Below are 13,810 nucleotides of genomic sequence, written 5' to 3'. Positions count from 1 at the left end.
CACCTATGACAACTCAAAAATTTATAAGGCACGGTCAAAAGCATTTTATGATAGCCATATTGTGAAAAAGTCTTTTGAGCCGGGGCAAAAGGCATGTCTCTTCAACTTTAAGCTTCGACTCTTTCCCGAAAAGCTTCATTCTAGATAGGATGAACCATATGAAATCATTTTTGTCTTACCTCATGGAGTGGTTGACATCAAGAATTTGAAAGATCAAAGGATCTTCAAGGTTAATGGACGACGCTTGAAACCATGTGTTGAAGGGCATAACATTTAAATAGATGTGGAATCTGCATCTTGGTGGATCCCATCTACTTAGATTCTTAAGCTTTATTGGTGTTGACTAAAGACGTTAAACCTAGTCCTGCTAAGGTTTTCAAATCCTATCTTCCTGTAGATATTTTTTATTCCATCATGTATTCCTTTGGCTTGTTTTATTCTTCTTAGGTCCTAATAAGTGGTCTACTATATTCCCGTTGAAAGAGGGGCATTTCTTGCTTGCTCGATCGATCGAGCATTTCATTTTATCAATCAAGGGTTCCCAAACTTAGATTAAATTTTGGAACCCCAAAAACAAGCTCTTAACCACACCATTCGAGTCTCTGTTTGATCGATCTCAGAATGGTCTGATCGATCGAGTTTTCCTCGATCAATCTGAGGTTCCCACACTTAGAAAAAAAATTTAGAACCCTAAAAACAAGCTCTCGCCCACATTGTTCGAGTCTCTATTCGATCGATCTTAGAATGGTTTGATCGATCGAGTTTCCTTAATCAATCCCAGGTTCCCACACTTAGAAAAAAATTTGGAACCCCAAAAATCATGCTCTCGGCCACAACATTCGAACTATTCGATCGATCTGGTCCAATCAATTGAAGATATCCCAGATGAATCGTAGCTTTGACCCTTCATTTTTATTTTTATTTATTAAAAAAAAGGGGTCGTCGTTTCACTTCTTGTTCGATCGATCAGAGCATTAGTTTGATCAATCGAACACATGGTTCGATCGATCGAGCGTGGCTGGAATAGTTTTTATAAATTCATTTCAAGGGCCATTTTCACCATTTTTTCAAACTTTTCTCCTCCTCTAAGCTTAACTTCTCTCTCTCTCTCATCTAAAATCAAATTCAAAACCCTCTCTCTCGCGGATTCATAACACTCATGCCCCGACTCTTCATTCTTCCTCCTCCTTGTTCACTCCATCTCCAGTGAGTTTCATTTTTATTTTTTATTTCATTTTTCTTTATTTTTCTTTTTTGCTTTGTTTTTCTTTCCATGCATGATTAGATTAGCATGTATATACCTCGTTTTGTTTCCATTTGAGGATTGAAGCATAATTGAAATAGATATGATTTTTTCGAATTTGGAAAGGGGGTCACGAGCCTTGAAGTGACCATTTTATTGTCTATTTGTGGTGTAAAGGGGGTTAGTGCCTTCAAATGACCACATATTCAAGCCTCGCGATGTCAATGTCACATATCCGGCTCTTTTTGGCGTGACAGTTCCATTCGATTGATTGAACGATACCTCTAATCGATCTTATCAGATCGTTTAAACCAGAACTCTGATCGATTGAACTAGATTGATCAAGCAGACACTCTGATCGATCGAGTATGTCACAACAGTGTTGAATATTCTCTATGTATGCTCCATGATCCATGCTTATTTCTTCATTGCCAATGCCTGTGTTTTCCCACATTGGTAGTCTATTTTAACTTGTTTCTCTCATGGCATTCTTGATTTCTACCTTGATCTTCTGTGCCACACATGTTGAATTGTTGATAAATGTCTAAGTGAGGAGTATAGTCTATAGAATTACACTGTTTAGCAACCATGTGATTTATTTGCTGAACTTCATGTTTTATGCAGTATTTTCTTACTGATTTGTCTATCTTTACTTGACAAGCATGCTGCATATTTCTGTACTTTCAATTCTATATATTCTATATCAGTGCTTACTCCTAACTTGGATTACAAGTGTTGAATCTTTTGTAGACCATGGTTAAGTTTAAGACCACAGCCAAACGCTAGAAGAGGCCCAACCCTTCCATCTCAGAGCAGTCTACTTCTTCATCCTCATCAGCTTCAGCAGCTACTCTAGCTCCTCATCCTCATCCACCTATTCCCCTACATTTTTGGGATGTAGTGGCTGAGAAGTACACTGTACTTCCAGTCGAGCACAAGACTCAATTTCATGAGCCTGACTTCTCCACACACAACACTACATAATGGTCTTACAATGAGATTTACGGGCGGAACCTGAGCTCGATCTTTAGTCCTATTGCAGATTTGGTATATGATGTGGGTGGAAAGTGTCAATTATAAAATACCACTCGTAATAGAACGAATCCTTTGCAGGATAGGGCTACTTAGAAGGTGTCTGAACTATGGTGGTTTATTAAGTCTTCAATTAATACTATTTTACTTTAGAAAAAGAGTTTGTTTGTTGTGTTGTGTGATTCAATAACATGAACAAAATTAAATTAAGTAAAGAAATTAGATTAGAGAGAGAAGATCTTAGGGATTGACTTCACCACGAACCTCATACTATGGTCAACTATTTAACCTTGGGATTTCAACACTTATGTATAATATGGAATTCAATAACATTTGTTTAATTCAGATTTAAATAAAGATGTTTAATGAATTTCAGTTAATAATAACCTATTTTCGGTTGGCACGAATTATCTACTTACCTACTTCTAACTAATGTTGTAGTATAACTCGTCTTCCCTAGGTATAGACTATGAAAACATTCATTCACAAAAAATGTTTGAAAACCATTGCATGACCTCTAATCTTATTGTCTGAGAAGCCCTTAGCTACCAGTCTTATACACCAAGAATAAGTTGAATATAATTTAAGAACAATTAAATCAAAGACAAGGTATTAATTTCTCAAAAACTTCTTTACTTCATTAAAATCCCAATTTCTTAGAACATCTAAGTCAATTGTTAAAAATCATGCAATCAAAATACATAAATAGTTAAAATCCCAAAGTATAGAACAATCAAACCATAGTAATCAGATTCGGGTTACATCAATGCCTTAAGAGAAGATTTAGCTACTCATAACGACGCAAGATATCATCTTTGTTATTGTAAACTACATCATCATGGACTGCACTTCTCTTCTATGGATCTTCACCTTCAATGCTTTAGAAAAACTACAAAAACCGTAAAAGCTGCCACTAGATCTAAAATATTTGCAAGAAAAAAAGAGAACTTTTTTGTGGCCTTACGTATCCTTTTGCAGAAGTAAACTAACTTTTAACCAGGATTGGATGGGCTTTAGGTCTTCTGGGGTCATCTGGGCCCGTCTGGGATAACTTAGGACTTAATTAGAATTAATCCCGCAACTTAGAAATCTGACTTAACAAGAAAGGCTTGAGCAGAGAAGCTTCTACTCGAGCTTTCTGGATAGTGCTCAAGCCTTTTGACTTGTGCTCGAGCAGAAATTCTATACTTAGCAATTTTTATTCACTTTATTTTCGAAGTGTCTTTTTCATCAACACATAGAATATTTTGTGACTTCTTCTTCAAGGTACTCGACCACCTTGCTTGGATGCTCGAGCCTTTGGCATTATGCTCGAGCCTTGTGATCTCTTTTCAAGCTCTAGCAACATGAATCTTCCAAGGCTTCGTTTCATATTTCGAGGGAGTTTGTGCTCGAGCCTTTTTACAAAGGATTGAACACCTTGAATCTCTACTCGAGCAGAAATACATTTCCTCAAGACTTTTGGCTTTGGTTACTTTTATTGCCTAAGTCAACTTTGTGCTCGAGCTAAGGAACTTGTACTAGAGCTTTTGCACTTGAACTTCTGCAAAATCACCATTTTGACTCCAAGCTTGCTTTAAATGATTGGGAACAACTCTGTAAGGTTTGATATTAGTCTTAATGCGACCTTAGTGTGTTGCAAAAAATTGTGTACTTATAATTTAGAATTAACACTTATACAATGAAGTATAGTGAGAAGGATCTTCCATAGGGATTGAACATGTGTTAGAATCTAACTTGACTTTAGTGCTAATAAGATTAAAAAGAGGTTTGGTTTGGTGATTAATCTAAAATTCAATTTAAAGCATGCATTACAAATTAACCTAAAATGAATAGAGTTTAAGAGATAGGAAAGAAGTCTTAGGGCATAGGAATCACCACTAAGCTCATTCACTAAACCATTTGCCTTCAACTAATTGGGAAAAAATCATGTTGTAATCAAAATGTGGCTACAAGCACACATCAATCTAGAGAACGATATAATTTGCAATAATAATCATGGATTATCAAATTCAAGGATGGATTGTCTACCAAGCTACAATTAAAATGCAATTAAACTACAATTAAACAATAATTAAACTAAAGGTGTAGTGCAATCCATCAAGCATAAGTATAATCAATCAAATTAATCAACAATTAATTGTATCCAATAAAAACCATGCGTAGCCATCACTAAATCCAATTACAAAAAGTATTTAGTGTAAAGATTGATTTTCAATTAATTACACATAAGACAATTTGTAATCAACATAGAGAACCAATAATAAGAATTAACCATAAAAATCATTCGTACAACCAAGTTTTGCATATACACAAGACTATAGCACAAATCACAACATTTAATTCTTTAAAATAATGAAAGACAACAGTTTAGATTACAAGCTTAGGGCTCATCCAAACCCTAAGGATAAGACTAGCCACTCATAGAGGGTGTAGATGTGGTCAAGGTAGCTTCAAGATCCATCCACATACCTTGTTTCATCTTCCTCTTCTTCTTCTTCTTCTTCTTCTTCTTCTTCTTGGTCTTCTTGCTTGAAACCCTAGAGATCTAGAGATGTTCTTGCCTCCATTTCAAAACCCTAATTTCTATCTAGAGATTTCTCTACAGAACTAAAGCTAACAAAATGAAATAATAGCTAACCAAAATAATATAAAAGCTAACCCCTTTACAAATTGTCCAATTCCCCTTTTATACAAGACCCTTGGAGCCCAAAACAGGTTCGAAATATGCCTAAAAATAATGCAATCCCATAGCCCCTTGGTAGGTGAAGTACGGACCAAAACTGCCCTCAAAATTATCCTTTTAGCAAAGTTACTATTGATCGCACAGTATTGCGATTGATCGCAACTCTGCTATGATCGATAGTAATGAGTTGGTATTTAACCCTATCCACTTTGATCTTATCACTGATGTGGCTGCTGACGAGGACTGCGATCGATCGTGATGATGATGTGGCCACTACGAATGATCATGATGATGATGTGGCAACTGCGAATGATGAAGTGTACTTGCAATTGATCGTGGCTCTGCTGTGACCGATCGTGACCCCCTTTTAGACTTTTTTTTTGACTTTTCTCGATGTATTCGCTTGACTCAAAAAAAAACTTTAATGAATTGTTTTTAGCCCGTTGGAACCTTATTGACCTAAAATTGACAGAAACACAAATTAGGACTAAAACGGGAAAATAAAGATAGATGAAGGGTCTAAAATACCTGAGCTTAGGGCTGAATATGTGCATATTTCAGCATTCTCATACCCCTAAACTTAGATATTGCTAGTCCCTTAGTAATGAACTACGAAGTAAAAAAAGTAAGAAACAACTATACAACTACGAAGATTTGGTACTTAGGGTCGCGGCACAAGTAATGAGACATGCTAAGACGATGAAGTTTGGCATAAATTAGGAAGGACCATATGAAATAATTAAGGCAAATAAGAGTCAGTATTACAAATGACAAGAGGTCAACACCAGTTTTAGAACCGGATCTCTAAAAGTAAAGTGGATAAATATTTATTTTCCATGGAGCAATAAAAGCTCGCTGTTGTTTGCTAAAAAAATTGGATGTCAACAAAAAAAAAAAAAAAAAAATTCCATTAAGTGTAACGTTAGGTAAAGGGGAAATTTTTATAAAATGTAAAGTTAGATAGCAAGCCTTCCACTTAGTATATGTTGGAGAATCAAAATGAAATTTCATTTCCACAAAAAAAAAAAAAAAAAAAAAAAAAAAAAAAAAAGAAAAAATTGGGGAGTTCACAGAAAACAATTATATTACTGTAAGATTATTTATTAATTGTGTGGCCCACATGATTTGGACATGTGATATCTTTCATTAATTAGTGGTTAAGTAAATAGATATCAAATTAATATTATATTATTTAGTCAATCTATAAATTACCTTTTTGGGAATTAATTATTGGAGAAGTAGTTTCCTATTTATTCCTTACTTTGATAGAAAGTGGAATTAAAGTTACTAAAAGGAAAACTGGTCTTCTCTCTACCTTTATAAAAGCGCATATTCTCATCAGTTATGTATGCTAATGATACAACACGTAAAATTTTTATGTGTGAAAAAGGCCAAGAGAGAGAAACTAGTTACCACTCTTTGCCTGTGAAGACCTGGATTTTTCAACCCAGTGTGTCCTGTGATGACCCGAACCGGATCCGAGATGCGGAAGAAAAAAAATAAAACAATGGTCTCAAGAGACACAACACATCCCTAAGACACCAATGTGACACTCAATAAGGTCACGGAACCCAAAGGAAACAAATGCGGAAGCAACATTTCAAAAACGGACAAGAATGGACCTAGGGGCAAAATGGTCATTTCTAACATAAAAGTGGGTGCTACCTAGCACACCATTGGAAAGAAAACGAAAAATTAATGAATTTAGACTCAAGAATCACTTGATTCGTTATCTTTCCAATGGTGTGCTAGGTAGCACCCACTTTTATGTTAAAAATGACCATTTTGCCCCTGGGTCAATTCTTGTCTGTTTTTGAAATGTTGCTTCCGCATTTGTTTCCCTTGGGTTCCGTGTGACGACCCTGGATTTTTTAACCCAGTGTGTCCTGTGATGACCCAAAACGGATCCAAAATGCGAAAGCAAAAGATAGAACAATGGTCTTTAGAGATACAACACTCCTCTAAGACACCAATGTGACCCTCGACAAGGTCACAAAACCCAAAGGAAGAAAATGCGGAAGCAACATTTTAAAAACAGAAAAGAAAGAACCTAGGGGAAAAATGGTCATTCCACACTGAAATGGGTGCCACCGTGCACACCATTGGAAAGACAATGAAAAATTAATAAAGATAGACTCAAGAATCACTTGATTCGAGGTCCGGACGGCAAAGATATCAAGTTCTGAAGTCGAAGGAAGGGATACCCTATCCCGGTTCGAACCAAAAACAGACACTACCTTACTAAAACTTGAATAACTTGAGGCACAAGAAGAATCTGAGGCTCTAATTAGTACCATTGGAAAGCTTATTTCGACACGATCAATTTAGACTCAAGAACCAATTCGGAGTTAAAACGAAGAAGTTATATGATTTGAAGTCAGAGGTGCAGTGCTGAACCAAGACACACACACCCATGAACAGTACTTTGAGCACTCGAACAAGGACTTCGAGCACTCAAAAATTGCCCTAAGAAATCTGCCCAAAGTTCGAGCGCTCGAACTCCCCATTTAGAGCGCTCGAACTCCTGTAGGCTGCTCCTAAAATGTTAACTTGAAATGTAATTTTGAGGACTTTCTGGACCTTTTTGAGAAAAACACAAAGAAGAAACTACCCTCAAAATCATATTTTCTAGCCAACCATTCCAAAAGAAAACTTTATTTTTCAAGTGAAAATCCCAAAATGCCCTTATGCTCAGTTTAGGCTCAAAACGGCAAAAAATGTAAGTTTGCACCAAACATACTTTTGACCCCAAATACACTTCTAGGCTGAAACGAATATGCACACAAACGTAATAAGTGATTTTGAGCGTGCGGGAATGGTCCGCGGCTCCCAGAAACGACCAATGCAAACATAGTGAGATAATAACTTGACATTTTTTAATATTTTCATAATATACCATAAAGTCAAAACTACATAGGATACAAATACATGTCATTGGCCTCCGGCCTCATCTCATACATGTCAAATATATTGTAAAGAGTGTACTCGTGTACACACTACATGTTTAAATTCAAATATACATATTTTGATATATAAGGCTACAAGTGGCTTTTCAAGCCAACCTTTACAAGAAATGGAAATCTTCAAGTCCACCAATCATCCAAGCATGACGAGAATCGCAACCTTGATTCTTGTACCTGAAATATGCCCCAGTATCGTAGGGGTGAGTAACATAAAGCTACTCGTAGGAAATGAGCATGCATCGACCTACGTTTTACAAGTTTGCATGATTTAATTATTGTGGTTCATTCCACCTAACGTTTATGTCAAAGGTGAGACTCAAGGAGCATCCTAGCTACCTAGGATCATTTCTAGCATCAATCACCTCATTCATGCAATTTTAGCAACATAGGGTCATGCTTACACAAAGCAACAACATAGGAGCACGCTTACACAAAGCAACAACATAGGAGCACGCTTACACAAAGCAACAACATATAGATTCTCAAGGTAATCAACTTGAAGTCTAAAATGCAACATCAACTAAATATAACAATTTAGCATAATTAGAATATCTAATACCACACATCAAGACATAGGTTCTCTAGGTTATCAACTAGAAATCTAAAAGTGTGAAATCAACTAAATATATCAATTTATTATGGATGTACTTAACAACATCAAAATCGTCAATAACTAAAACCACAAGTTACAATATAAACATGATTGTTAACTTGGAATTGAATGCGAAAACAAATAATGGAAGACTTGGACATCTACGCTCGGAATTCTGCCGAGACCTCAATGGTTATTCCGGGCACTAACCCACAGGGAAGACCACCCTAAGTGCGCACTATCTCAGACTTAAAGGACTCACGTCCCCGTACTAGAGCCAAACCCTAGCCATCTCAACTCAACAATGTTCCAAGATTCCAAAATTAAACCAAATAAGTTCACAACTTATACATAACTTATATAATGCATGAAAACACCTTCCATGCACAAGTAGGTTGAAACCACACAATCCATGCCTTAGAGTTTCAATTCTAAAATGACATACATAATGTCAATTACAAAGTGTGTAATTCACTACACATGGCATCAATATATTCTATAAAGAAAACATGTTCTCATGAATATAAATATAACAACAAAGTTGTCCAATGCTTAAAACACAACCAAGTGAATACACAACAAGCTCAAGTCCATGATTTGAATATAGAAACAACCTCTAAAATACCAATAGATCCATGGAGCCATTAGATAGAATTTAATGAAACAAGGTGATTAAATTCTCTAGATTTCAAATAACCTCAAATTAATATATGTTAAGCAACATACCATGGTCTTTACATATATCAAATCAAAAGTGCAAGATAAGCAAGATATCATCAAATAGAATTTAATTAACTTAAATCAATTAAATCTATAGATTTCAAAAGTTGTCCAAATGATCTCAAATTAATTTATATCAAGCACTACGTCATGGTCATACCATATATCAAGTCTAAGATAGATTACAGGCAAAACACAATTTACTAGAATTTAAACCAAATTAAATTCATTTAATCTCTAGATTTGAAAACTCATCTAAATCAACCCAAATTAATATATATCAAAGATCAACTCATGGCCATACCATTTACCAAGTCTAAAATGAGTTATAAGCAAACTACTATTAATCATAATTTCTTAAATTAATACACTACATGTATACAAGTTGTATAAGCATCAAAAACATGCAAGACAACAAACATATAACCCTATAACATTCCCTACCTCACTAGAGAAGTGTCTCTCTAGAATCCAAGGCAAAATCAACACAAAATGGCAAACCCTTCTAGGGTTATGAAGAGGAAGATGAGGAGAACAAAATGTATTCCCAAGTTCAAGCTTGGAAATCAATGGAAGGCTCTTAAAAATCAAGGTCAAAGCTTAAGGCATTAGGCTCCATCCATGGGGGTTAGGGTTTTCTTTACAAAAGAGGGAGGAAATGAAAAATGATCAAGATGAAATGTGAGTGGAGGGGATAGAGATCCTCCACTCACTATGTGCTCTTACACTACCTCTCACACACACACTAATGCAAAATCAAATTGTGAGCCTACACTTGTCACAAATCCAAGGCTCCACCCTAGGCTAAATCTGAAGCCTACACTTGTCAACCATCCAAGCCAACAAGTGCACCAATCCTAGGCCAACAATTGGTTAAATCTCCACCCTCCACATGTCCTCATCCAAGGCCTCAAAGTGTTTCCACACACATGTCAACAAGTGGACCAATGAGAGTGTGACACTTGTCACACTTTCTAAAAATTGCAAAAAAAAATCCTTTTTGAAAATATCTTCCAAATTAAATTGAAAAATGGTCCTTAAGATGAAAAATAATTACTTTCCAGTAATTACACAAAAACCCCTAAAGTTTAAAAAATTACAAAAAAGTCATGCATCTATACCCTTTACAAGAAAAGTAAGAACTTAGCATGTTTTTCTACAAAAGTGAAAATACACTTAGTATGGGATTTAAATATCGTGGATGCATGCAAAACCGGAATAAAATCCGAACACGAAAAGTGAGGTTATGCCAACAAAGTGACAACCGAGAAAAATACGAAAGTGAATAGTGTCACAAAAGTGAAAATGTGAAAATGACTCGGTCCTCAAAGGAAGTCATCAATCCACCGAAAAGAGTCTCAGAAACCATTCCCGAGTACTCAAGATGACACTAAGTGACGAGAAACTGAACTCAGAAAAGAAAAGATCAACGGAAAAAAAATATCCGTGAAAATCCGAGAAAAGAAAAGGAAAGAAAATGACCAGGTCATTACATTCCGTAACCTCATTGAGTGTCACATTGGTGTCTTAGGGATGTGTTGTGTCTCTTGAGACCATTATTTTATTTTTTTTCTTCCGCATCTCGGATTCGGTTCGGGTCATCACAGGACACACTAGGTTGAAAAATCCAGGGTCGTCACAGGTGGTATCAGAGCTCCTAGGTTCGAAAACCTTAGGACGACGGGTTTTGGGTGCATATCATGTTTTTGTTACCATGCTCTATGTGTTTATATTCTTTATGATAACATGTTTTGGTTTGATAACATGTTTATGTGTTTAAGTGCTTATGTGGTATATGTAGTATGCCGTTGGTTTAAGCATGATTTTATTCTGATGTAAAGAGCATGACATATGATGTATGCTAGATTAGAATTGCATATGCATAATTGTGTTGCATATTTGGCATGATACGGGATTGGTCATTGAAGCACGAGTTAAGGATGATGGTGATTGTAGTCATAGTTTCGTGGTAGTATAGGTTGTTATCGACCTAGTATTGGTTTTGAGGTAAGTGGATGGTCACCTTTTGTTTAGGCTCTTGTGAGATGAATCATTGGGTGTTACCATAGTGGTGGATTTGTTGGTTTTGGGCCATTATGAGGTTATGGACCTCTTAGGATCCCTGATTGTCCAGGAAGATTCCTCTGGAACTTGCATTTTTCGTGGGCGGGTACCGTACTAGCGAACTACAAGTACAGTTCGGATGGAATCAATGTTGGTTTTGTTTTGATAGGCGTTTTCCTTTGATCGGTGATGATGATGGTTGTTTTGGGATCAGTCGTGGTGATTGATTTAGTTGTTATTGGTATGGCTGTAGTTGCCATTTTCCTTGAGGAGTTCTTGCGTGATGACGCTTTTGGGATCAAGTCGATTGATTGATGTTTCGGGTAGTGAGAGCACTGCACTATTAGTGTCACTTGTAGTGTCACCTTTAGATTCGGAGTTAGATTGTTAGAGTCTTACCGTTGTGGTAAGGGCTCACATTTGTTTGGAGACAGGTTGTTGTCGTATTGGTTTTGGAGTCAGTTTATGGCTAGGAATTGTCCTTCCTTTTACCTAGACACTCTAGGACACGATGTCTATAGGGTTCATTGTTGCATCATTTTGTCTTATGCAGTTTCGTTTACTACCATGTTAGTAGTATGATTTATGTTATTGTGATCCATGAGTAGGTGGAGGTCTATCCACATTTGCCTTCTTGTTGTGTGGCATTAGCATGCCTTCTTTATATGCTTAGAGATGCCATGTTGTTACTGTACTTTTGTGAGATGCTTTTGTGCTTACATGGAGACGTGTTGCATGTACCTTTAATTTTTATCTATGTGAGTAGATTTACTTCTTGGTAGTTGCATTTCCTTGCCATATACATAACTTCCAGGTTTGGTTTTCCCATTCGTTTCCCTCGGTCGCACGTAGTGTGTATGCGGGTTTCCATAAGGGTTTTGTGTTGGTTCGTGTTAGGGACTTCACAAGGAGTGAGTCTCTTCTCTTCGTTGCATTGTGCACAGTTTTGGGGTTGGTTGGTCCGTGAGGATCACTATCATTGTCTTGAGTCCTTGATGAGGATTTGATGGATTTTGGTAGACTTACTTTCATGTAGGGGGTGAAGTCTTTGACCTTGTTGTCTTTCATTTCAGAAATGGAGTCGTGGTGTTGTCCTTTTTAGGACTGGTGGTTCCCTTTCTTTTGTGTCTTCCCTTGGGGAGTTTCTGCCATAATTATTAACGGATTTGTAGTGCTCAGAGTAAGTTGATTGGTGTGAGATCATTTTATGGGGACTTATGTCCATATCATTGAGGATTTGTTTGATTGTGAGGTGAGCTCGATGCTCTTTTGAGAATGTCTTTTGGAGACTTGTTTCCATTTTGGAGACCTGGATGTGGTTAACTTTTAGGAAAAGTTTCGGAGGATTGCTGTTGGATATGGCTTGTTGTGGAGTTTCTCATCCTAGTTATGACTAGCCATAGTTTTGAGGAATCGTAGTTCTGATGATTGGTTGTGGATCAAAAAAAAATTGAGGAATTTTGATTTAACTTGGTGTTTCTAAGTACGGTTTTGAGAGATTTATTTTGTGACCGTGGTTGTTGGCATTTTGATGTGTGTGCCACTTGGTGGATTTGTATTTTGAGGATTTAGTTATCCGTGATAAGGATGTGGATCTGATGTTTAATCATGGTGATTGGTCTTGTAGTTGATCTGTTTCGGGGAGTAATGTGAACGACTTTCGATGAAATGTCTTATTGTGAGGTTCATTTTGATTTCTGTAGGCATTGATTTGCTTGTCAGGTTTTGGATTCCTGATTAATGTTGTTAATAGGGGTATTTTGAGACATTGGAGATGTTAGTTTTGCTGTATTGAGGATTTAGGGCCTTAAGCATAGCGGTACCTATAGCATTGTTGTCAGAGTTTTGGGATCGGCCAGGATGGTCCGGCCGGACATCTTTGGACCATATCTCAGCTCTCATAAAATGTTGGTCCCCGTAGTGCTTTTGGTAATGATCATTTTTGACATTGATGTCATTGGTATCAAGAGGTTTCATGGGTAGACCAAGTGGGGGGCAGGTTATGAACTAGTGTCTTATACTGTCATGCTACCGTACAAAGTTGTGTGTTGTGGGCAAGTACTAGTTGCCGTTGATGCTACTTTACTGACAAGTAAGTGTGGGCGGGAACTAGGATCTGCCATTGCTACCACACATTTGAGTACGTAGTGGGCGGGTTTTGGTCACTATTCGTACTGCCACGTTGTGTTTGTTCTGTACCCTGATTTGATATGTGGTTATCTTGGAGTTCTTTTGGTTGTTGTTTTTGGTTCCTTATGATGGTTTGTCAGGATGGACGCTTACGGTTGTTGTTTTCCGTTCCTTTGTCTGACCCTGGGTTCTCTGTGTGAGTTCAAACTTATCGTGTGGCCATGTGGTCACTTTTCCTTTGAGAGGTTGTCTTGTCATAAGTACGTGGGTGCAGATGACACTGGTTTGTGTGTTCCTTTCAGCTTTGAGGTCGCTGGTGTGGCGTGTTGTGTGGGGTACTCGGAGATATACTCCGTAGTTATCCTGGTTCTGCCTTTTGT

Source organism: Cornus florida, unplaced genomic scaffold (assembly GCF_030987335.1).
Source record: "Cornus florida cultivar Cherokee Brave unplaced genomic scaffold, ASM3098733v1 CherokeeBrave_3.0.0_Hap2_Chr05, whole genome shotgun sequence".
Classification (NCBI taxonomy): Eukaryota; Viridiplantae; Streptophyta; class Magnoliopsida; order Cornales; family Cornaceae; genus Cornus; species Cornus florida.
Note: the sequence above shows the minus strand (reverse complement) of the source record.